The sequence below is a fragment of the Ovis canadensis genome, chromosome 3, assembly GCF_042477335.2.
Source record: "Ovis canadensis isolate MfBH-ARS-UI-01 breed Bighorn chromosome 3, ARS-UI_OviCan_v2, whole genome shotgun sequence".
NCBI lineage: Eukaryota > Metazoa > Chordata > Mammalia > Artiodactyla > Bovidae > Ovis > Ovis canadensis.
The window spans coordinates 12430843-12453627 of record NC_091247.1 but is presented as its reverse complement, the minus strand read 5'-3'; the positions used below and the strand labels follow the sequence as shown (position 1 = coordinate 12453627).

The following is a 22785-nucleotide window of genomic DNA, read 5'->3' as shown; positions in this document are numbered from 1 at the left end:
TGCTGTTTACTTTCAGCCTAATGGGGACAGGGGAGGGGAGGAGGAGAGAAAGAGGAAGAAAGGCATAGGATTTGTTTAGTACCTATTGGCTTGGGGGTCACTGTTCAGCCCCTTTACCTGTGATGGAGCCCATTCACAACCTTGGCTGACTGCCAGTAAAGGAGGGCCAATCATGTTCAAAGAACACTCCTTCTGTGCCTGAGACTTCCTGGACTTGAATATGCAAAGATGGGCAAGATTTGGGACAGGGCCTGAGAAGGCTGAATTGTTCTGTCTAGGAAAGTAGGAAAATTTGGAGGGGGTTGATGATAATAATAATAATAATAGCTAACATTATTAACACTCTGCTAAGAGCTTCCCATGGATTGCTTTATGAAATCCTCACCACCAATCCTGTTATCTTCAGCTTTTATTATCCTCAGAGAAAGATGAAACTGATGTTCAGAGAGGTTAGGTAACTCTCATATTATCACATAGCTGATGAGATGCAAAGCCAGGCTCACAGAGTCAGGCCATATGGGAGCAGAGCTCTTGCATTTAACCACTGGACTATTTTGAGTCTCAAGGAAGAGAGGTGTGAAAAAGAAGATGAAGAAGAGAGCCAGGATTATTGTACAACACAGGGAATATAGCCAATATTTTATAACAACTAAAAATGAAGTATAACCTTTAAAAACTGTGAATCACTATATTATACACCTGTAACTTATATAATATTGTACATTGACCATGTCGTTGCTGTTTAACAGCAAAGTCATGTCAAACCCTTTTGTGACCTGATGGACTGTAGCCCGCCAAGCTCCTCCAGCCATGGGATTCATCAGGCAAGAATACTGGAGTGGGTTGCCATTTCCTTCTGCAGGGGATCTTCCCGACCCAGGGATTGAACCCATGTCTCCTGCATTGGCAGGCGAATCCTTTACCACTGAGCCACCAGGGACGCCCACATTGACTATGCTTCAGTTAAAAAAAAAAAATTAAAAGGAAAAAAAAAGAGCCAGGCTGGGGAACTGTGTGAGATAAAGGGGTCCAAGAAAACTTCTCAGGGGTGAAACTTTAAAGAACAGGACTGTCCAATGTCTGTTTGAAGTTTTTATTGTCGCACTTGAAACCTTTCTTCTGACTTCCTGAAACCTCCCTTTGCCTGCCTTCCACACAAATACCTCTGCGGTGGGTTTCTGGTGGAAATAGCAGAAGGCAACGGCCACATTCCACGTCTCAGTCAGGGCTCTGTGAAAACAAAACAGCAGACCTGGGTCAGAGGCCCGATCCAGACACTAAACGAATTTAGCAGAAGTCGCTGCTCTGAGGCAGAAGGGAGGGAGAAAACGTAAACCAGAGTGCTCCAAAGCATAAGCGGTATCTTTGCATTCCCACAGGGTGTGGAATATGGCTTTGAACTGATATTTTTGAAATCATAAAGGATGAGGGGACCCCAGCTGATACATGGGTTATGTACAGAGGGCAAACTGAAGCTGAGAGACGGGCAAATTGAAGCTGAGAGACGCCCCAGTTTCCCATTTGCCTCCCCATGCCCCAAGCCTTGGGCTGGCTGGGTTTTGAAGATCGACTCCAGTTTACACAGGGCATGGAGAGGGCCAGTGACTTAGGTGAGAAAGGGACCAGGGAGGGACTTGGGTTCCTTGGGTCCGAGTGTCTGAGCCGGAGCATAAGCCCTCTTGTGGGAACTGACATGGATGAACTTAGGGGGAGTGGGCTGGCTTCGCTACCTTCGGTGGGGAGGGTCCTGGGTCTGGCATGTGGCTGTCTGCAAATGGGCCTCAACTGGCTCCTGCTATAAGCTGAGGAGACAGGGCGGCAGCGAGCCAGGCTGAACTTGGCCAGGGACTCCGGTGAGAGACTCAGACCTGCCTGGTAAACTCTGATGAGGGGAAAGTCTGGAATGCTGGGCCCTGAGGGGGAGGGGACATGGGGGGCTGTCTCAGAGGCGGCCCTGAGAGGCAGCCAGAGCCGGAGGAGGGGCACAGGAAGCAGGGAGGTAAACTTGACCCGCTGCCCACCTGGGCAGACTCAAGGCTGTTCGGTTTCCCAGAGCAGCTGAGAGATGCGTCTTGTCAGTTGCCAGAGGGGCCAGAGCCTGGCCAGAATCTGACTGCTGCCTGGCTCTCAGGCGAGTTCCCGCACCTTTTCCTCCCTCTCCTGAACATTCCATTGGCTCCTCCGAGGCTCCCTTCCCGTCTTCTCCCATCCTGCTTTCCCTCCGAGGCTGCAGCGTCCCTTCTACCTGATGACGCCCAGATGTCCACCTCCTGAGAGTCCCCGACTTCGTACCCATCCCTGTCCCCACATTGCCACAGATCCCTCAGCCTCAGAGGCCCCGATCCACACTCCCCTCTGCAGCCCTAGGCCTCGGGAGCAAGACTCCCTTCCGCAGCCCTTTCTCTCCTTACCTCCCCTGACCCCCAGGAGAGAGCTAGACCTTGAGGTCAGGTCCCCGACTAGCCCTGTTTACCAGTGGGTGGGCTCTGGGGAATCCGATCCTGCCCATGCCTGTGTCTCCAACATTGAAGCCCTCCTCTTCCTGTGCCTGGCTCTCTGTCTGTTGTCTTCCCACCCTGGCTGCAGAGGTGGTTGGCTAAGTGCGGCCTGAGCTCTCTGCTGCTAGCTGCTTCCTCTCTGGAAAGTCATCCCCGTGATGCTGCGTCAGGCCTATCCCACCTGGCTCAGCGAAGGTGATGGGATCCTGAGATTTGGCCTCGGCCTTGGAGGAGAGGTCTCCTTGGTCCTTAAACCAACCTGGGTTGGGGGGTGGGCTCGCCATTGATTTGAGGGTGTTACCGGCACCAGCTAAGAACACAGTGACGCGCATTTCCTGAGATAGGCTACCCCCAGACCGTGCAGGGAGGGGTGAGTGGAGAGACAGATGTCCTGCTTCCTAGGTCCCACTGCCTGATCCATTCAATAAAGCCTCATTCCGGCCTGATTTCTAACCATCTTTCCCCTTCAAAGCAGACTCTTTTTTGCGTTCCCCTCATAGACGGTTTATTAAGGACTTTCAGGTCCCTGGGTTACAATTATGGCACAGCTTTATTTTTCAATAACAGCAACCAGCTGGGCTCTGCAAACCCCTCCACCAGTGGGGAGTTATGCACCTTTGATAGTATTTGGTCCAGTTTCAAACATTCAGACAGCTTTTGATTATGAAAGCAATTTTTCTCTCGTTAAGGTCTGGTCATTTCAAAACTTCAGGCTCAAATTTGATCCCAAACTTTCTTCTTCCTCCACAAGGTAAGCTAACCTGGGAGCTCTGGGGGCTGGAGGTATGAGTGCGGGGTCTGTCACACACAGACACACAGACACACAGACACACACACAGACACACACACACACACACACCCCCTTCCTCCGTGTGATTGTGGGGTCTGTCACACATACACACAAACACCCACTTCTTCTGAGTGTGGGGTCTGTTTCACACACACACACTCATATACACACCCTTCCTCTGGGCTCACCCCCCAGGGTTGGGGTCAGGGGAGCAGAAGCAGGGAAATGGCCATCCCTCTAGCAGCACCTGGCCAGGCTGTGGTTCCCCTCCTGTGAGTCATGGCTGTGGTGTCTGCAGGTCTGGAGGTAGTAAGTAGAGGCCCCCAGGTCCCTCTGACCAGGGACCCAATCCCAGGCCTCTCCCGCAGGCACAATTGGTCCCTCCCAGACAAAGCTACACCTTCCAGTGACCCCTCAGCCTCATCCCTCTAGTGCCCTAGACCCCAGCCTCAGGCTAAGAAGGTTCCAGGGAGCCCATCACCTCCACCTCCTCCCAACCCCCCACATCCTGTGCTTGGCTTGAACCTCTCTGCCTCCCAGGTACCAGAATCCAAAGGATTCTACCCTGGCATTGTGTTGTTGAGTCCCCCTGTGGTGGCCTTGGGGCAGGTGGCAGTCCATGGCTAAGTCCATACCATTCGGGTAAAGACATGTCAGTCTCCCCTTCTTGCAGTCACCCCCAGAATTTACAGTCAGTACCTGTGGGCTCCCATTTCTCCACGCTGGGGAGAACCACCAGGCATCTGCTCTCCAGCCTTCTCCCTGCAGGTCCCTGAGTGGGGGACAGAGGCATCTTGTGATCGTTAGTTTCCTCAAAAGGCAAGTTTTTCCAGGCTCTGATGCTCTCAGTGGTAAACCCACCAAACCTGTTGGGCCTCTCTCCCACAGGGGCCCAGAGTCTCAGGGTGATCTCTGGACAAAGATTCCTATCAGGACCTCCCGCTGTGCTGTTCCACCTGCCCACGCTGGGCCAGGACCCCAGAGACCCCGGAGTCATCCTAACCACCATTCTCTTCTCACTGCCGCGCGACAAATCTCTCCCAGACCGTCAGATCCACCTCTCTGCTCCCTGTTCCGCCTTCAGTTGGGCCCGTCTGTTCTCACCTGGACATGCCCCTCAATGCCTCCTCTGCCCCAGTCCCTTCCACCAATGGCAGTGACCTTCCTGAAACTCCTCAAATGTTAATCTGGTTATATTCCTCCCTCTGCCATTCTCTGCTGGTTCCCTAATGCTAGGGAATATTCCAGCTCCTGCGCCCACATTCTAGGCCTCTCTCAACTTGAGCTCCAGCCTCCTCTCCAGAGAAGTCCACACTTGTTAGCCACTGCTGGCTTCATCTGGTACACAGCCTGACCACTGGTCGTGACCAGCCCCTGGCTCTGTGTTGAGGGCTGTGAGGATGAATCAGGAGGAAGGAGAGTGGTGTGATCAATTAGTGATGCCTGCCATGGGCCCCGGCTAGCAGAGCTGCTGGGTTTTTGCCACCCTGTTCTCCCCAGGGATCCAACCTGGGTCTCCTGCATCGAAGGCAGATTCTTTACCGTCTGAGCCACCAGGGAAGCCCCAGTTGTTCCAAACTGTCCCCCTTTTCCCACCTGGAGGCCACCCTGGACTCTCCACAGCACACTGCCTCCGTAAACTCTCCACTTGTCCCCACTTCACACGTGCCATCCCCGCTGCCAAGACTCCCTTCCGCTTGTCCTCCACTGTCAAGTCGCCCCTCACTTTTCCATCTTTCTAGACTTAACTGAGGCAACCTTACATCTTTTTGCCCACATTTACACTGTAGCCCACCATAACTATTAGCAGGACCTCTTTACTCTCATACAAGCCCCAGTCTACACTGTGAATTATGTCCACTCACCCTGACTCTAGCACATATGATGCTAGAGGTGCCTCCTGTCATTTCTAGGGCCGTCTTGCCAGTACCCAGCCCAGTGTCTGGCACAGAGTGGTCTCTTAGACTGGAGTGGAATTCAACTGGCAGGAAGAAAGAGCTGGCAAGGTGAGAGGCGGAGAGAGCTGGTGTTGACTGGCATTGGAGTGGGCCCCTGGGACCCCAGTGGACCAGTCAGTTCCCTGCATTACAGGAAGCTGGGGCTTCCCATCAGCCCCTCAGCTCAGGACCCTGGGGGATGGGCCGAGATACAGAAACTCGAGCTGGGAGACTATAAAAAAACTGACTGAGGGGGCCCAGATCCTGCTAGCCCACCAGTGTCATCGGAAAGTAAGACATCTAAAAATACAGCTGCAGACAAACAGGAAGTGGGTGCAGCCAGGAGATGGCGAAGACACAGCTCTTGGTCTGCACTGCCTGCCGCCCTGAGGGTGTCCTGGCGGGGGCACTGGCACCCCAGGATCTTCGCTCTGGTAGTGCCCCCTGCTTGGAAGGTTCCTCCTTCCCTGGACTCTTCCCCCTGTGGAAATCCCCTTCTGGAAGTTCTCAGCTTCAAGGACACTTCAAGAAAGCTGTCTCTGATCTGTCACCCCTGCCCTCAATCTGGATAGATTAGTTCTGATCTCTCCTCCGCGGCTCTGTCCTTAGATCATTATTTCTGTGATCGTCTGCCTAACCCTGACCAAAGCCCCTCATACAGCCTGGGTCAGAGGCGCCTGGGCTCAGATTCCCAGGCGTGACCTTGCCCTGCATGCTCTGTGCTTCCTCTGTAAAACCTTGCCTGTAAAATGGAGACAGTTCCAGCAGCTGCCTCCCTAGGTGGTTATGTTGGTAGTGTGCTTTGAAGTACGTCACATGTCTAGAACATTCCGTGACACCTTGTAAATCGCCTTTTTATCAGCATTCAGTACTATTACTTGAATCCTAAAGGAAATCAACCATGGAATATTCATTGGAAGGACTAATGCTGAAGCTCAGTTCAGTTCAGTTCAGTTGCTCAGTCATGTCAGACTCTTTGCGACCCCATGGACTGCAGCATGCCAGGCTTCCCTGTCCATCATCAACTTCCAGAGCTTGCTCAAACTCATGTCCATAGAGTCAGTGATGCCATCCAACCATCTCATTCTCTGTCGTCCCCTTCTCCTCCCTTCAATCTTTCCCAGCATCAGGGTCTTTTCTAAGGAGTCAGTTCTTTGCATCAGGTGGCCAAAGTATTGGAGTATTGGATCTTTAGCAACAGTCCTTCCAATGAATATTCAGGGCTGATTTCCCTTAGGATTGACTGGTTTGATCTTCTCGAAGTTCAGGGGGCTCTCAAGAGTCTTCTCCAAGACCACAGTTCAAAAGCATTAATTCTTCGGCACCCAGCTCTCTTTATAGTTCAACTCTCACATCCATACATGATTACTGGAAAAACCATAGCTTTGACTAGACGGACCTTTGTCAGCAAAGTAATGTCTCTGTTTTTTAATATACTGTTTAGGTTGGTCACAGCTTTTCTTCCAAGGAGCAAGCGTCTTTTAATTTCATGGCTGCAGTCACCATCTGCAGTGATTTGGAGCCCAGAAAAATAAAGTCTCTCACTGTTTCCATTGTTTCCCCATCTATTTGCCATGAAGTGATGGGACTGGATGCCATGATCTTCTTTTTCTGAATGTTGAGTTTTAAGTCAACCTTTTCACTCTCCTCTTTCACTTTCATCAAGAGGCCCTTTAGTTCCTCTTCACTTTCTGCCATAAGGGTGGTGTCATCTGCATATTTGAAGTTATTGATATTTCTCTTGGCAATCTTGATTCCAGCTTATGCTTCATCCAGCCCGCCATTTTGCATGATGTACTCTGCATAGAAGTTAAATAAGCAGGGTGATAATATACAGCCTTGACGTACTCCTTTCCCATTTTGAAACCAGTCCTTTGTCCCATGTCCAGTTCTAACTGTTGCTTCTTGACCTGCATACAGATTTCTCAAGAGGTAGGTCAGGTGGTCTGGTATTCCAACTCTTGAAGAATTTTCCAAAGTTTGTTGTGATCTGCAGAGTCAAAGGCTTTGGCGTAGTCAATAAAACAGAAGTAGATGTTTTTTTGGAACCCTGTTGCTTTGCTTTTTTGATGATCCAAAGGATGTTGGCAATTTGATCTCTGGTTCCTCTGCCTTTTCTAAATCCAGCTTGAACATCTGGAAGTTCTTGGTACTATTGGGGCCTTGCTTGGAGAATTTTGAGCATTACTTTACTAGTGTATGAGATGAGTTCAATTGTGTGGTAGTTTGAACATCCTTTGGCATTGCCTTTTTTTGGGCTGGGAATGAAAACTGACCTTCCCAGTCATATGACCACTGCTGAGTTTTCCAAATTTGAAGGCATACTGAGTGCAGCACTTTCACAGCATCATCTTTTAGGATTTGAAATAGCTCAACTCGAATTTCATCACCTCTACTAGCTTTGTTCATAGTCCCACCTGACTTTGCATTCCAGGATGTCTGGCTCTAGGTGAGTGATCACTCCACTGTGGTTATCTGGGTCATTAAGATCTTTTTCATACAGTTCTTCTGTGTATTTTTGCCACCACTTCTTAGTATCTTCTGCTTCTGTTAGGTCCATACAATTTCCGTCCTTTATTGTGCCCATCTTTGCATGAAATGTTCCCTTTTAATCTCTAATTTTCTTGAAGAGATCTCTAGTCTTTCCCATTCTATTGTTTCCTCTATTTCTTTGCATTGATCCCTGGGAAGGTTTTCTTACCTTTCGCTGCTATTCTTTGGAACTCTGCATTCAGATGGGTGTATCTTTCCTTTTCTCCTTTGCTTTAAGCTTCTCTATTTTCTCAGCTATCTATAAGGCCTCCTCAGAAAACCATTTTGCATTTCTTTTCCTTGGGGATGGTCTTGATCACTGCCTCCTGTACAATGCCATGAACCTCCGTCCATAGCTCTTCAGGCACTATGTCTATCAGATCTAATCTCCTGAATCTATTTGTCACTTCCACTATATAATTATAAGGGATTTGATTTAGGTCATACCTGAATGGTCTAGTGGTTTTCCCTACTTTATTCAATTTAAGCCTGAATTTGGCAATAAGGAGCTCATGATCCGAGCCACAGTCAGCTCCTGGTCTTGTTTTTGCTGACTATATAGAGCTTCTCCATATTCGACTACAAAGAATATAATCAATCTGATTTTGGTATTGCCCATCAGGTGATGTCTATATGTAGAGCTGTCTCTTGTGTTATTGGAAGAGGGTGTTTGCTATGACCAGTGCATTCTCTTGGCAAATATCTGTTAGCCTTTGCCCTGCTTCTTTTCGTACTCCAAGACCAAACTTGCCTGTTACTCCTGTGAAGAGCGAACTCATTAGAAAAGACCCTGATGCTGGGAAAGCTTGAGGGCAAGAGGAGAAGGGGGTGGCAGAGGATGAGATGGTTAGATAGCATCACTGATTCGGTGGATATGAATTTGAGCAAACTCCCAGAGATAGTGAAGGACAGGGAAGCCTGGAGTGCTGCAGTCCATGGAGTTGCAGAGAGTTGGACACAACTGAGTGACTGAACAGCAACATCTATTACTGGAGGGCAGGGCTGAATTGATACTCTTGCCTCACCCTGGAGCCCCAGTAAAGCCTTTGACTTGTTTATCAAGTGAACACATTTTTTTTTAAATGTACCACTTGGTTCCAAGAAAAAGACTTAAGGCCACGCGACAACATGTGCTATTGAGAGTTTTGCAAATGTTAGAGCAAGCTTAAAACGTTAGTTATTTTTCCTAGGCAGCCCTGGTCTCTCCGCATGGATAACCATCCCTCCCCATCACACCTGGTGTGAACTAGCAGGAACCCACTACAGTGGGGCTCCCTCCCTCCCAGAGTGCCTGCCTCTGGTCACAAGAAAAGTCTATGTCCCAGGGCACTGAACTGAAATGTCACTTCCTGCCGCTGGTCCCGGTTCTGCCCTTCAGGCCTTGGCCTGAGAAAACCCGCAGGAGATTTGAGCACAGGGGACCTGGCAAATCCTGGACCTAAGTGTAGGGTGTGGGGGTGGGGGGGTGGAGCGAGGGCCTGGGGAGGTGCTCCGGGCTGGCTGGCCATCCCTCTTCAGGCCTCTGAAGGCAAGTTGGATGTGTGAGGACGACGGAGCTGTGTTTTAGTTAAACCGTTGCTCTTGCAGGAGTCCCAGGGAGCCTGAATAATTGACAGTGTGGTCAGCAGCTGACCGCTACTTTCAAGCGTGGTGGAAATTGACTGGGTCAACATTTACTGCCCCAGCCCCAGGAGGCCCCGGGGGTCAGAGGTGAGAAACACTGCCGCGTCCTGAGTCCTAACCAAGCAGTGGGACCCGAGTCAGGCAGACCCCTCTCTGTGCTCAGCCCCGTCCCTTGGCCACTCTGCTTCTTCTCTTCTGTGGGGCCAGGATCTGCTTTTCATGGCAGGTAGATGGGGAAAGTGTCCACAGTCAGAACACGGATATAAATAATGGGCAGGAGGGGTGGGGTGAAGAGTCCGATTTGGGTCTGAGGGGGTTGCTGCACAGTCTGCAGGAGAAGGGGGTTCTGGAGCTGATGGAGCTGGAGCTCCGAGAGGCTGCACCACCAAGCGGTCCGCAAAGCTACAGGAGCTGATGAGGGCGTCCAGGGCGAGTACAGCGCAAGAGGCCTGGAAGGCCACTGACATTTAAGGAATGGGGGTGGGTCTGGGAGAGGAGACCCCAGGGGGACAGTGAAGGAGCTGCCAAGGAGGAGCAGTGTGGGCCAAGGTCAGAGTGTGGAAAGCTGCTCAGAGGTTAAGGAGGATCAGGACTGAAAGGGATCTGTCTTACGGATCTGGGGGGCTTATCAGGGCCCCCTGTGAGGGCAGTTGTAGGAGTGTTGCTGGGTGGGTGGGAGGAGAACCAGGGCCATGAGTGGAGCCGAAGCGTGCCGACCACATGGGTGATACCCAGATGCACAAGGCCACGAGGGGAGCCAAAGGGCACCCAGACATGGGTGATACCCAGTTGCAGCTCTGGCATCATCAGGAACACAGGATTTAGACCCAGATCAGTCCCGATATGTATGTCCTAAGTTTGTATCTGATATTAATTCTTTCTCAGCCTAGTCCCTGTTGTCTTCACTAACCTCTTCCCCCCACAATCGTCCTCCAGAGAACTCCTATTCACTCTTCGAACCCCACTTCTAATATCTCCTCCCACCCCAGGCAGTTCCTGACGTCTGCCCACGTAGAGCTAACCCCTCTCCCCTCTGTGCCTTGGACTCTCTTTCTTCTTTTGCATGTGCGTGGTTGTTCATTCATTCACTGACAGGTGTCGACTGTACACCTACCATGCACCAGGCACTGTGCGGACCCTGCAGGTTCAGTGGGAACAAGACAAATGGTAGCAAACTCCGTTTCCAACCAGCTGAGGCAAAAAAAAAAAAGTGGGAAGCTCAAGCAGACAATGGACAACCAGATTGCTACTGGGCAGGGCCGCAGCTGGGCCAGGGGTCAGGATGCTGCCAGCTCCCTCCCTTTCCCCCCCACCCCATTTTACGCCTTTCCTCTTTCTGTGTCTTCAGCTTTCAGCTTCCTTTCCTACTCAAATTGCCTTCCCCCACTTTGTGGAAAACAAAACTACTCTTAACTCATGAGTCCCCACCAGGGAGGCTGTATCTACAGAGTGGAGAGAGCTCACCCCTGGAAGAAGTAAGGACCTACTTCCAGTAAGAACCATGCAGGGAGGATGGGATGGTCCTCAAACCAGATCCTAAGGTGAAGGAGACCTATGCTGTAGACGAAGGAATACCGGTGCCAGCAGCCTGGGGGCTACGGTTCAGAGGGTCCTCACCTTCTCGGTGTCCTGGACCCCTCTGGCATCAAGGGAAGACGGTGGGCCTCTTCTCAGGATGATGGTTTTAGAAGCACAAATGAAAATACATGGGATTACAAAGAATACCAATTACGCTAATTCTTGAGGAATTTAACTGTTGAAGGAGTGAAAAGACATTGGAAATTTGCTCTGAAATCTCCTGGAGGGGAGACATGGGAACTCTGGCCTTTTCCTTGAGGGTGGAGGCTGTTAGATCTGCCTGGGGCCTGGAATGGCCCTGAAGGAAGCTGGCAACCAAGGAGATCCTTGGAGGGAGGGGGTCAGTGACCAGGTACAGCAGGCAGGATTCTTGGCAGCCCCGTCAGTGGAGACTGCCTCTGGTTAATGTGAAGGAGGCGTTTGGGAAAGTGGCAGATGGGACATACGACTGATGGGGGACTGGAGAAACAGGTTTGACGGGAACTCGGAGAGTGCCCGCCCAGCCAGGATGCCACGCTGGAGTGTGCCACTTGCCAGCTGGTCGCCACAGCTCCTGCTGGCACCTGGAGATGGTGCCATTCTGCGGCAGCCGCCTTTAAAGGCCCACCTGACTCTGGGCCTCCGTGCCACTCCAACAATTTCCAGACCCGGGAGGGTGTGTCCAGACTTCAGGGCTTCCCTGGAGCTCAGCGGTAAAGAGACTGCCTGCAGTTCAGGAGACCCGGGTTCAATCCCTGGGTTGGGAAGAGCCCCTGGAGAAGGGAATGGCAACTCATTCTAGTACTCTTGCCTGGAGAATCCCATGGACAGAGGACTCTGGCAGGCTACAGTCCATGGCGTTGCACAGAGTCGGTCACAACTGAAGCAAGTCAGCAGCAGCAGCAGTCTGTATTCTAGCTGCAGAATACATGTCCCGGTCAGTGTCTGCGGTGGCAGGAGTCTGCTCACCATGTGGGGATCCCTCAAATGGATACTGGTTAACCAAAGCAACAAACTGCTGCTACGGCCAGTTCTGAGCGATGTGCGTGTGTGTGTGTGTGTGTGTGTGCACGCACGTGCACACATGTATGAGAACTGAGGTCCTGGAGCTCGGGCCTGGGGTGGTGTGAGGTGACATGTAGCCCTGGGGAGAGAGGCTCTCGCCTCCATGGAAAAGGAGACACTGCTGGCCTGACCCAGAGAACAGGGCCTTTCAGGAAATGAACCCCTTTCCTCCGTTCCTTCTCTGCAACCCCTTAGAGACAAGGGCTGCTGACTCCTCCTGGAATGAGTTAGCCAGGGCCCTGGGAGTCTCAGACTGATCATGGGTGGGGATGGTCTCTCAAGAGAGAAGTCACAGGTATCCAGTGATCAATGGACAGGGCTCAAAAAGATGAGATCTTGGGGCTAACCCAAGTCCAGTGGTTAAGACTCTGAGTTCCCAATGCAGGGGTCCTGGGATTGACCCCTGGTCAGAGAACTAGATCCCACATACTGCAGCTGAGGATTGAAGATCCTGCATGCCCCAACTAAGACCCAGTACAGCCAAATAAATAATAACAAAAAAGATGAACTCTCACTCAGAACCTCAAACTGGGGGCATGGGTGACCTGCACTTCCATTTCAGTACTCTCTGCCCACGCAGCTTTCAGCCTAGACCAGGCCAGCTGTTCACCCATCTGTCTCTTTTTCCTCCGAGGCACACAGCCGGGCTACGCTTCCCGACATTTCTTGCAGTTAAGTATTGAAGGTGACCTTGGATCAACTGATGCAACACGGACAGAAGTGGCCTGATCCACTTCTAGGCCCATGTTGTTGTTTAGTCGCTAGGTTGTATCCAACCCTTTTGTGACCCCATAGACTGTAGCCTGCCAGGCTCCTCTGTCCATGGGATTTCCCAGGCAGGAATACTGGAGTGGGCTGCCATTTCCTTCTCCAGGGGATCTTCCTGACTTAGGGATCAAACCCACATCTCTTGCACTATCAGGCAGATTCTTTATCACTGAGCCACCTGGGAAGCCCAGAAGTTTTTATAAAAATCCATAAAACCGTGCAAGTCTCCAAATTCTTCTCCCAGTTAGCCAAAAGCAGATGATTCTGAGGCTCTCGAGGAGGGTGTAGCCACAAGGAGGAGGGAGCCTGGGTCCCTGAATCACCACGTGGAAGGCCCATTCACCCATCACCCACCACAACATCTGCCCCACGAGCTGCAAAGACAGCTCCTCTGTGCCATGGAGACCAGGGCACAGCTCTCAGTAGTGGGGCTTCACTGACACACTCAGAAGATGACCGCTGAGCCAAGCTGCTCCCCGATCATGGATGAAGCACTGGCCTGTCCTGGGCCTCAGATTCCTCGACTACCAACAAAGACCTACTGTGGAGCCCAGGGAACTCTACCCAATAAATATTCTGTAATAACCTATATGGGAAATGAATCTGAAAAAGAATGAACGTATATATATGTATAACTGAGTCACTTATGCTGTATACCCAAGACAAACAGCACTGTAAATCAACTCTACGCCAATTAGCAAAGTCACACACACACAAACATTCCTTGACTAGATGAGAGCCTGGGCCAGGTAATCCCTAGGGAGGGACCTTTCCTTCTGGGGCAAGGCAGAATTTTAGCTGCACCGTTGCACGCACACACTCACCCACACACACACCGGCACTGCAAGCAGGGCCAGGAATGGGTTCGTGACAGTACGTTTCTCAAGACCCAAATGAGGACAGCATCCTGGAACCTTGTTTCTAACAGACATAAATGAAACAAAACACATGCTTAGAGCAGTAAAATGCGAGGACCAATTCCAGTGATAAAATGCACTGCTTATCTGTATTTTATACCTTCCAGGGTCATAAAAAGAACTACATTCTCATCAGATGGTGTCCACGCACAGACAGCACTGCAGGGAGAGAGGAAGTGGCAGCTTTTGTTCTTATAACCTTGTGATCCTGTGGGACTAAACAGCCATCCTTGTTGGCTGTTTTCTCTGACTCCTCCAGGGCTGGGGGAAGGGGTGGGGTGGGGGGTTGCAGCAGAAAGGGGACAACAGCAGATGCTGTGGAAATGGTTTCTCCCCTGGCCCCTCCTGCTTCTCCCCTTTCTTACGGGGAGAACTGTACCAGTGAGGCTGCGGTCTTGCACTGGTACTTCGTCACAAAGGTCCTTGATGCCAACGACGGCTCACGCTTATCTACCAGGCTCTGCTTTATGTGTACATAGTACAAACTCATTCCAACCTCCTGATATACTTTCAGCAGGGGGCATTACAGATAGGAACCCTGGGGCACAGAGAAGTTGAGAGCTTGTCCAAGGTCACACAGCCAGCCAGTAAACAAGCTGATGTCTCACCCAGCCAGTTCCGGCTCCACGGCCACCTCTCTAGGTTGGGAGAAAGATGCTGATCCTTATTACAAAAGCCACCAGAAGCAGAAGAAAGGAGAAGGAAAGTGAACAGAGACTCGCTGCTGGGTGGCGGCCCCCATGGGACATCTGGCAATGTCTGGAGACATTCTTGGTTGTCACAAGCGGGAGGATGGATTACTTTCCTCTATCCATCCAGAGGATAGAGGTCATGGCTGCTAAACATCCTACAAGGCCCCAGACTGCCTCCATCTCCAACAAAGAATTATCCGGCCCCCAAATGTCAATAGCATCTAGGTTGAGAAAACCTGCTCTGAGGTCAGGCAGGCCTGTGACCTCTGCCATCTCCTAGCTGTGCAGCCTGGCTCAACTGGCTCACCCTCTCTGAGCTTCACTGTCTTTAGGAGAACGCTGGGTAGGGTATTAGTGAGGCAAAGCCTGATGCATAGGAAGTGCTCAACAGATGCCGACTCTTGTTGTCTCCACCTTAGCCTTCCCTGCCCTTCCTCATCCTCACCCGCCCCAGGCCCTGTCACGTTTCTTGACCAAGAACCAGAACTGGCCCTCCCCAGTGAGCCTGGGAGACTTAAGGAGTTTATATATCTCCTGCTCACTCCTGGATGTGCCGCCGTCTTCAGTGCCTCTAATTACTTATTTAAAGGCTATCGATTCCTTGGCTGCTGCTCGGAGGCCTCGCGGAATTGCCTGTCTCGCAAAGAGCAGAAGCGCCTCGGCCTCACGGCTGCGGCCCCAGCCTAACATAACCAGGCAGGGGGTTATTTGCGCCTGGGATGCTCGTGAAATATTCATGTACTGATTTAAATACCGAGGATGTCAGAGCTGGAAAGAGCCAGAGCGATTGTATCAGCAAGCGCGCCCTGATCCAGTAGGGGATGCGGTTGGGTTTGGTGGGGAGGAAGGCCAGCACATGAGGATTCAAGACAGAAACCTTGGCCTCGGGCTCACTGTGTGACCTTGGGCAGGTCACTTGCCCATCCTGGGGCTTTGATTCCTCAACTGTCATGAGAAAAAGGGGATGGTAAGGCTTAAATGGAGTGGCTATATAAGAATAAACGTAGCACATAGTTGGCCTGAAAGATTTAACTGTGTTTAAAGTCAGCAAGCTTCATAGCTGGTTCATTTTGCTGTGCAGTAGAAGCTAACATAGCAGCGCAAAGCAACTACACTCCAACAAAAATTAATAAAAAATAAGTAAAAAGAGAAAAAGTCAGCGAGCCTGTCTGAGCCTTAATTTCCTCCTCCAGAAATTTCCTGGGGCTTCCCAGGTGTCACTAGTGGTAATAAGCCCACTTGCCAATGCAGGAGATGGAAGAGACACGGATTGAACCCCTGGGTCACAAAGATCCCCTAGAGAAGGGCATGGCAACCCACTCTAGCATTCTTGCCTGGAGAATCCCACGGACAGGGGCGCCTGGTGGACTATAGTCCAAAGTGTTGCAGAGAGTCAGAGATGACTGAAGTGACTTAGCACACACAGAGAAATTTCCTAGGGCTGTTAAAGCTAAATGAGGTGACAGATGTGATTACCTTATACTAGGCAGAGACGAAAGGTTGGCTGATTAATGTCGAGTGCGTTTAACTAACATGTATCAGTGCCCAGGTGCTGTGCTAAGTCCCAGGTACTGTGCTAAGGGCTTAACAGACACTAGCTCTCAGACTCTCCCAGCAGCTACGGTGGAAGGTATTGTTGTCTGAGTTTCACTGTTCTGCTGATAAACTGACTGCTGGGGGTGGGGGGAGCGGAGTCCTCATTTGTAATGTTTGCCAATTTCCCTGATGTAAACAGTCCCGCCAGTGTGACGGGCTAGTGTGATGTCACTGAACAGAGCTGCGATGTGATGTACACACACTGGATCCCTGATTACAGATGAGGAAACTGAGGCTCGGAGAGGTTGAGAGATTTGGCCAGGGTCACACACCATGATGGGTCAGAACCAGGACAAGGCCACGCATTCTTTCTCACAGTCCAATGCTCCTCTCAATTAATAAAAAATAAGTAAAAAGTAAAAATACTTAGGGCAGTGTAGGGGCCACCTTGTCCTCCCCTCCTATCCCAAAGCTAGTTCAGGAAGCCAAGAGAACCACCGTTTGTGGAGTACTGGCTCCAAGCTGGGCCCTGTGCCAGGTGATTAGAGATGACACCTTCTTACTGGTTGATCCCAACAGCATGTGAGGAATTCTGATTGCCAATTAATGGAGGAGGGAAACAGGCCTAGATGGGTGCAGTGACTTGCCCAAGGCTGCAAAGCAGGAATGAAGTAGAACTGGGAATTCGAACCCAGGCCTCCAACAACTCTGAAGCCCACGTAACTTCCTCTGCACCATCCAGCCAGGCCCTTGCCCTGGACTCCAGCCCCCAGACTGCGTGATTCATGGAGGGATCCTTGTGGAAACCCCACTGGCACTCAGACCCATTTGCTCTCCAAATTCACCCTCTTTCTCTGTCTCAATGATGTCTATTTGAATCAACTAGGATTTAAATCAGTCATTAGGCCCCACTGACATCAGATCACGTCTCAGCGGAAGAGGAGCAAGGACCAAGTGGCTCTGGTGTTAAACGCTTTCCAGGGGATTCTGAAGTGCAGCGGGTCCTGGGAATTACAGTCCTGTTATTCTGTCATCCCTGGTGCCCCTGGGAGGAGGCAGTGGCGAATGGGGACATGTCAGACCCTAAAGAAGGACCCCAAGTGCCAACACTCCTATGGCCCTCGAGGATACCAAGGATGTGTTGGTGGGGGATTGTTTCCGCATCTTAAATGGACACACACCAGCTTCAGCCTCTTCCTGAATGAGTTCCCTTGACATAGAACTGACCTCTGTGGACTGTGGGCACTGGACAAGCACACAGGGCAGCTTTTCTCCTCTCCCTGACTCAGCAGCCCACCACTCATTCATTCATTCACTCAGCACATGTTTACAGGGCCAAACACGGGACTGAGTGCTGGGGCACAGCCGTGACCAAAGAGTGCTTATGGACCAGTGCGTGCAACCGGACGAGAAAACCTGCGTTCACAGTTGCTGGGATTTTCTGGCTTTGCTCAGAAAAATGAATCGTACTACAGAAGTCCACTCCAGTACTCTTGCCTGGAGAATCCCATGGACAGAGGAGCTTGGTGGGCTACCATTCGTGGGATCGCAGAGTTGGACACGACTGAGTGATGAGATGGCTGGATGGCATCACTGACTCGATGGACGTGGGTCTGAGTGAACTCCGGGAGATGGTGATGGACAGGGAGGCCTGGCGTGCTGTGATTCATGGGGTCGCAAAGTGGAACACGACTGAGCGACTGAACTGACTGACGGATTGACTAACACTATTAGAGGAGGCAGGAGGGCCATGCTGATGTCTTGCTTCTGAAGAGGAAGGAGAGGAAGAGAGGAAGGTGGGGCAGGCGGGAGAGAGGCTGGGTTGAGCTCAGGGACAGGGAGATCAGAGCCGGGCAGCTGAGGAAGCGGGGTTCCCACAAGTCTGGGCCTCAGGGCAAGGTCAGCGGGCATCTCCCCGGTCACCCCCAGGGAAATCGTTAAAGGGTGTCAGGTCCATTGCCTTTGAGATAGGAAAAAGGAAAGAGACGAGGCAGGATCACAAAGAAGACAGGGCTGACTCCTGCCGAACTCCTCCTGTTTGGCTGAGTCAGCGATGCCGAGAGGCCTCCCTGGACTCAGAACAGAATGGCAGGAATCTGCAGATATGCTAGGGTTTCTCTGAACAGGGGAAATGAACTGCTGTTTTTCTCCCCTGGTTCTAGCTGCTGTCTTTACCCACTCCTACCCTGCATCTTGCCCATGTCTCTGAAAGGCCACTTGTCTCAGACTTCACTGCACTTGACAGTCTAGAAAGCCCTTGCAAAGAGCTCTATGGCCCCTAAAGTGGTTTATGATGCTGAAGTGCTTTTCGGATTATAAAAAGCTAATCCACAACTGCCTCCTTAATGCGGCAACATTTACAAAACGCTTTGCAAGTCACAACGTGTTTTATAGTTTGTGCCGTCCTCTGCAGTCCAAAAATGCTTGCCTCTCCAGAGGGAACTTTCTAGTTTGCAAACCCTGGTCACACCCCTCACCGCATCTGAACTGCAGAATTAGCTCCATGGTGAAGGCTAATAATATCTATTCCTTGTACAGCACTTAGAGTGTGCCCGGCAGCCGTGAGAGAGGTTTGTGTGTGTTAATAGGCTTCGTGGGCACAACAACCTGGCGAAGGTGGTATTTTTATCATCCAAGTTTACAAATGAGGATGCTGAGGGCAGTGAGGTAAAGTGCTTTGCCCAAGGTCACAGCATAGCAGAGCCTGCATTTGAGGCAGTGAAATTTGACGGGATGAAGGCAGGTTTTGCACCCATTTTTCAGACGAGGAAAACAAAGAAACAAAGGCCCAGCTCTGCCCTGCTCACTGTGTCTCAACACATCTTTTGGCTTTCCTTTTCCTTCTCTGCTGAATCAAGGGATGTGCCTTGGTCTGGTCTCTTCCTAGCTCTGAACACACGTGGACACAGCGGTGACAGAGACAACAGGGGAAGGGCCAGGCCTGAGAACCCACGCTGGCCCTGTTCCCTGTGTGGCCACAGTGTGGCAGGAGCCCTGCCTCGGTCTCTCCCTCTAGGGTTCCGCTCTGCTCTGAACAGAACCCAGAGACCTCCTGCCTCACAGATAGGAGGAGGGAGGGCAGAGAGAGGAGTGTGAGGCACAGGGATCTTCTCTGGGGGCCTGACTCCAGGAAGGGAGCTGCAGAGAAGAGAGCAGGCTCCCCTGGAGAAACTTTACTGAGAGCCTGGGGGAGAAAAAAAATCACACAGTCCAATCCCAACCCATTGTACAGATGGGAAAACTAAGGCCCAACAGGTGAGAGACTCATTTGTGGTCATGCAGTGCACAGGATGCAGAGGTGGGACTAGAATTTACTTTTATACTCTTCCACGGCCCAGTGGCAACCCACTCCAGTGTTCTTGCCTGGAAAATTCCACGGACAGAGAGCCTGGTAGGCTACAGTCCATGGAGTCGCAAAGAGTCAGACACAACTGAGCAACTTCACTTCACTTCACTTCCACGGCCCAAGAAGGCAACTGGCTTTTGATCTAACAAGGCCTCAGACATTTGTTCATTCATTCATTCAGCTAGTCAGTCAGCCAGTCATTCGACAAACATTCTCCATCTCCATTACATGCCAGACCCTGGAAACAACAGTGGTGGGTACAGTCATGGCCCCGATTCTCACGGAGTTTACAGTCTAGAGCCGAACTGTTTAACACAGCAGCAACATGGGTTCTATTATGCACTTGACATGCAGCCTGTCCAAACTCTAAGTGTAAAATACACACTGGATTTTGAAGATCTAGTAGGGAAAAAAGAGTTCTAAAAAAATCTCAGTTGTTATATTGATTATGTATAGAAATATTTGGAAATATATTGGGTGAAATGGGCTTCCTGGTGGCTCAGATGGTAACGAGTCTGCCTCCAATGCAGGAGACCCAGGTTCGATCCCTGGGTTGGGAAGATCTTCTAAAGGAGGGAAGGGCAACTCACTCCAGTATCCTTGCCTAGAAAAATCCCACAGACAGAGGAGCCTGGTGGGCTACGGTCCCTGGGGTTGCAAACAGTCAGACACAACTGAGAAACTCACACACACTGGGTGAAATAAAACATTAAAATTAACTTCAGCTGCTTCTTTTATTTTTTTAAGTAGCTACTAGAAAATTAAAAATTACTCAAGTGGCTTGTATTATGTTCCTCTTGTGCAGCGCTGGTCTATAGGGAAAGTCTGAAAAGGAACAAATAACCCCATTGGCAGCCTTACCTTTACGCTGACACCAGCCAGAGGTGCAGACAGGCTCCAACGCCACATGGAAAGCTGATCCAAGACACGACGAAGGTCCAAGAGCCGGAGCCAACTTATCTCCAGTTCTTCTCGGCTCTTCTCCTCCTGAAGGCCCCAGGAGTCCCTTTTGTCGTTCTTCTTCCTTCGTTTTCTTTCCTTCTCCTCCTCCTAGAATCCAAGGCCAGCTCCCCTTCAATCCTATTTCACACCACCACCCGCAGGCTCTCTAGCAGCTGCAAGGCCGGCAGAGAGGCGCATGTGCGGCAGGCCCTGACTGCCCCCCCTCCCGGCCCTCACAGCTGCAGCCCATCACCAGCAGTGACTCACCTGATCACAAGTGAGCTTTGGGCCGTGCAGGGAGAGCACAGGAGGATCTGACCGTGGGGGAGGCCGAGAGGAGGTAGCATTTGAACTGAGGCCCGGCTGCAGGCAGATGTGACTTCAGGGGACAGGAGGTGACAAGACCGGCTGTGCTGGGCTCTCAAGGGGTCCTGAGAGCAGGCCAGCGTTGCCTGGCTGGGACTCAGAAATCCAGGGCCGTGGCGGGAGGTGGGCTCTGGGAGTGGGCAGAGGCCACATCACAGGGCTGTGACAGCCTTGAATTAGGTCTTTATCTGGAGGGCACTGGGGAGCCCTGGAAGGTGTGTAAGCAGAGTTGTTCCCGGAAGCCTGATGCTTTCCCTGCCCCTGGGCGAGGATCTCAGGAGGCAGAGCCTGAAGCTGGCTCTCTTCTTCAGAAAGCTGGCCCTGCTGGAATGCTAGCTCTGCCGCTTCCCACGGTCCCCTGACGTGTGACCTTGACCAGACTGACTTCCCTGTGCTTTGGCTCCCAGGGGAGCCAGGAGGACAGCGGTGATTCTCTGGGAGCGTTTTTGCAAAGATCCAGAGATGTGCTGCCTGCGAGGCGCTTGGCACAGAGTAGGTCCACACATGGCTGTCCCCTTTCGCGTTCCCGAGTTCCCGTCCCACCTGCCACATCCGTGCGCTCGCGCCTCAGGCAGCAGGAAGCAGGATGGGGGACCGTCTCCGAGCCCGTCAGAGTATTTATAGCTGTGTTCTGTCAGCTCGTTGTTGTTTTTCGGTTGCATATATATTTTTACATTCTCCTCCGTCACACATGGCTTCTCAGTGGCTGAGAAACAGTGGAGGTGGGTGGATGCAGAGAGTGGAGGTGGAGGAGGTGGAGCCAGATGGGCTGGACAGCACCTGGGGACCAGCCGAGGTCAGTGCTCTCCAGCTCAGCAACCATCACTGGGTCCCCGGCGCCCTCCCCCTTCCTGTGGGGGGAGGAGGCCCCCAGGCCTCAGGGCATTTCTCTCCCTTTGGCCTCCCTGCTCCGCCCCCCCAGCAGCCTGCTTCCCTGGACGCGCACAAAGCCGGAGAAAGCACGCTGGCCTCGGCCCTGCCACTCACCAGCTGTGCCACCGGGAGCAAGTGCCTGTCCCTCTCTGAGACACATTTCCTGTCCTGTGAAGCCGCAGCAGTGATTCCAGCCTCTGGACCTGCTGTGAGGACTAAAGGCCAACCTGAATGCACGGTAGCTGTTACCGACTGGATGCACTCCAGTCTTATGCCCCCAGGCCTTTGCTCGGGCTGTTCCCCCGACCCCTGTCCCCCTCCCCAGCCAGGAATTCTCTCCTCCTACCAACCGGCACCTCCACTTGGAGAAGTCCTTCAGGGTCCACCTTTTCCAATCATCCTCCAGGCGCCCTGCAGAGCATCCCATTCTCTCTTAGAGAAACTCTGAGAGTTTTTTGCCCCAGTATTCTTTCTCCTCTGAAGATAGTTTACACACTCCCTACTTATAAAAACAGCCTGTACCCTCCAGTGCAAAGCTTTCTCATGGTCCCGTCCTGTCTTTGCACTGTCCCCCGGGGATTGGGCACCGTGACACCATGCTGCCGATAAGGAAGTGGGTTCAGGAAGGAAAGGTGAGTCATCCAAGATCTCCTCCAATCAGGACTTCCCAACTCAGGGCCTCACAGTCATTGCCATGAGCAGTCATGGGCATCTGCTCCTGCCCTGTGCCCAGCAGGTGCCCTCAGAATAAAGGTTGGCCCAAACAGCCCCTTTTGTATGGGACTTGGGGCTCTTCTCCCAGTCTAGGAGCCCATCAAGGCCAACTTTCCGACCCCTGAGCTTCTTTTCCCACAACCAGGGACCCCACCTGCCAGGCCTCGCCTCCAGCTCTGAAGTGGGGTGGGGTGGTGGTGGGGAATGAGAGCACCACTGCTGGGCAACAGCCTGGAAAGGATTCAAACCTTTCTGAGAGAGGGGAAGGGGCCTTTTCCTGGGAGCCAGAGGTGAAACAGTGGTGATGGCCTCAACCTCTCCACTCTGCAAGACCAACCTCTCAGCTTTGCTGCTGTTTCTCTCCTTCAAAACCTCCTTACTTGGGACTTCCCTGGCGGTCCAGTGGCTAAGACTCGGAGCTCCCAATGCAGGGGGCCTGACCATCCCTGGTCAGGGAACTATTAATAGATCTCACACGCTGCACAAAAAACAAACTTCGCAAACTTACTCACCTTTTCTCTCCTGCATTCACCCATCCTAACTCAATCATTTATTCATCAATTACTTACTTGATTTATGCACTTGCTTACTGCCCGGTGAATCACGGCTTCCCTATTTACCAGCTGTGT

General features: G+C 51.7%; 1 long non-coding RNA gene across 1 annotated transcript; it reads right to left on the bottom strand.

Annotated features, from left to right (window-relative positions):
* Positions 1-1081: 1081 nt before the first annotated feature.
* On the bottom strand, positions 1082-22049 carry LOC138436637 (uncharacterized). The gene is made up of 4 exons (XR_011255505.1): positions 21557-22049; positions 20471-21349; positions 20123-20311; positions 1082-1230 (listed from the first exon to the last, which is right to left on the bottom strand). It is a non-coding gene; the product is annotated as an uncharacterized lncRNA (long non-coding RNA).
* Between the last annotated feature and the right edge of the window lie 736 nt (positions 22050-22785).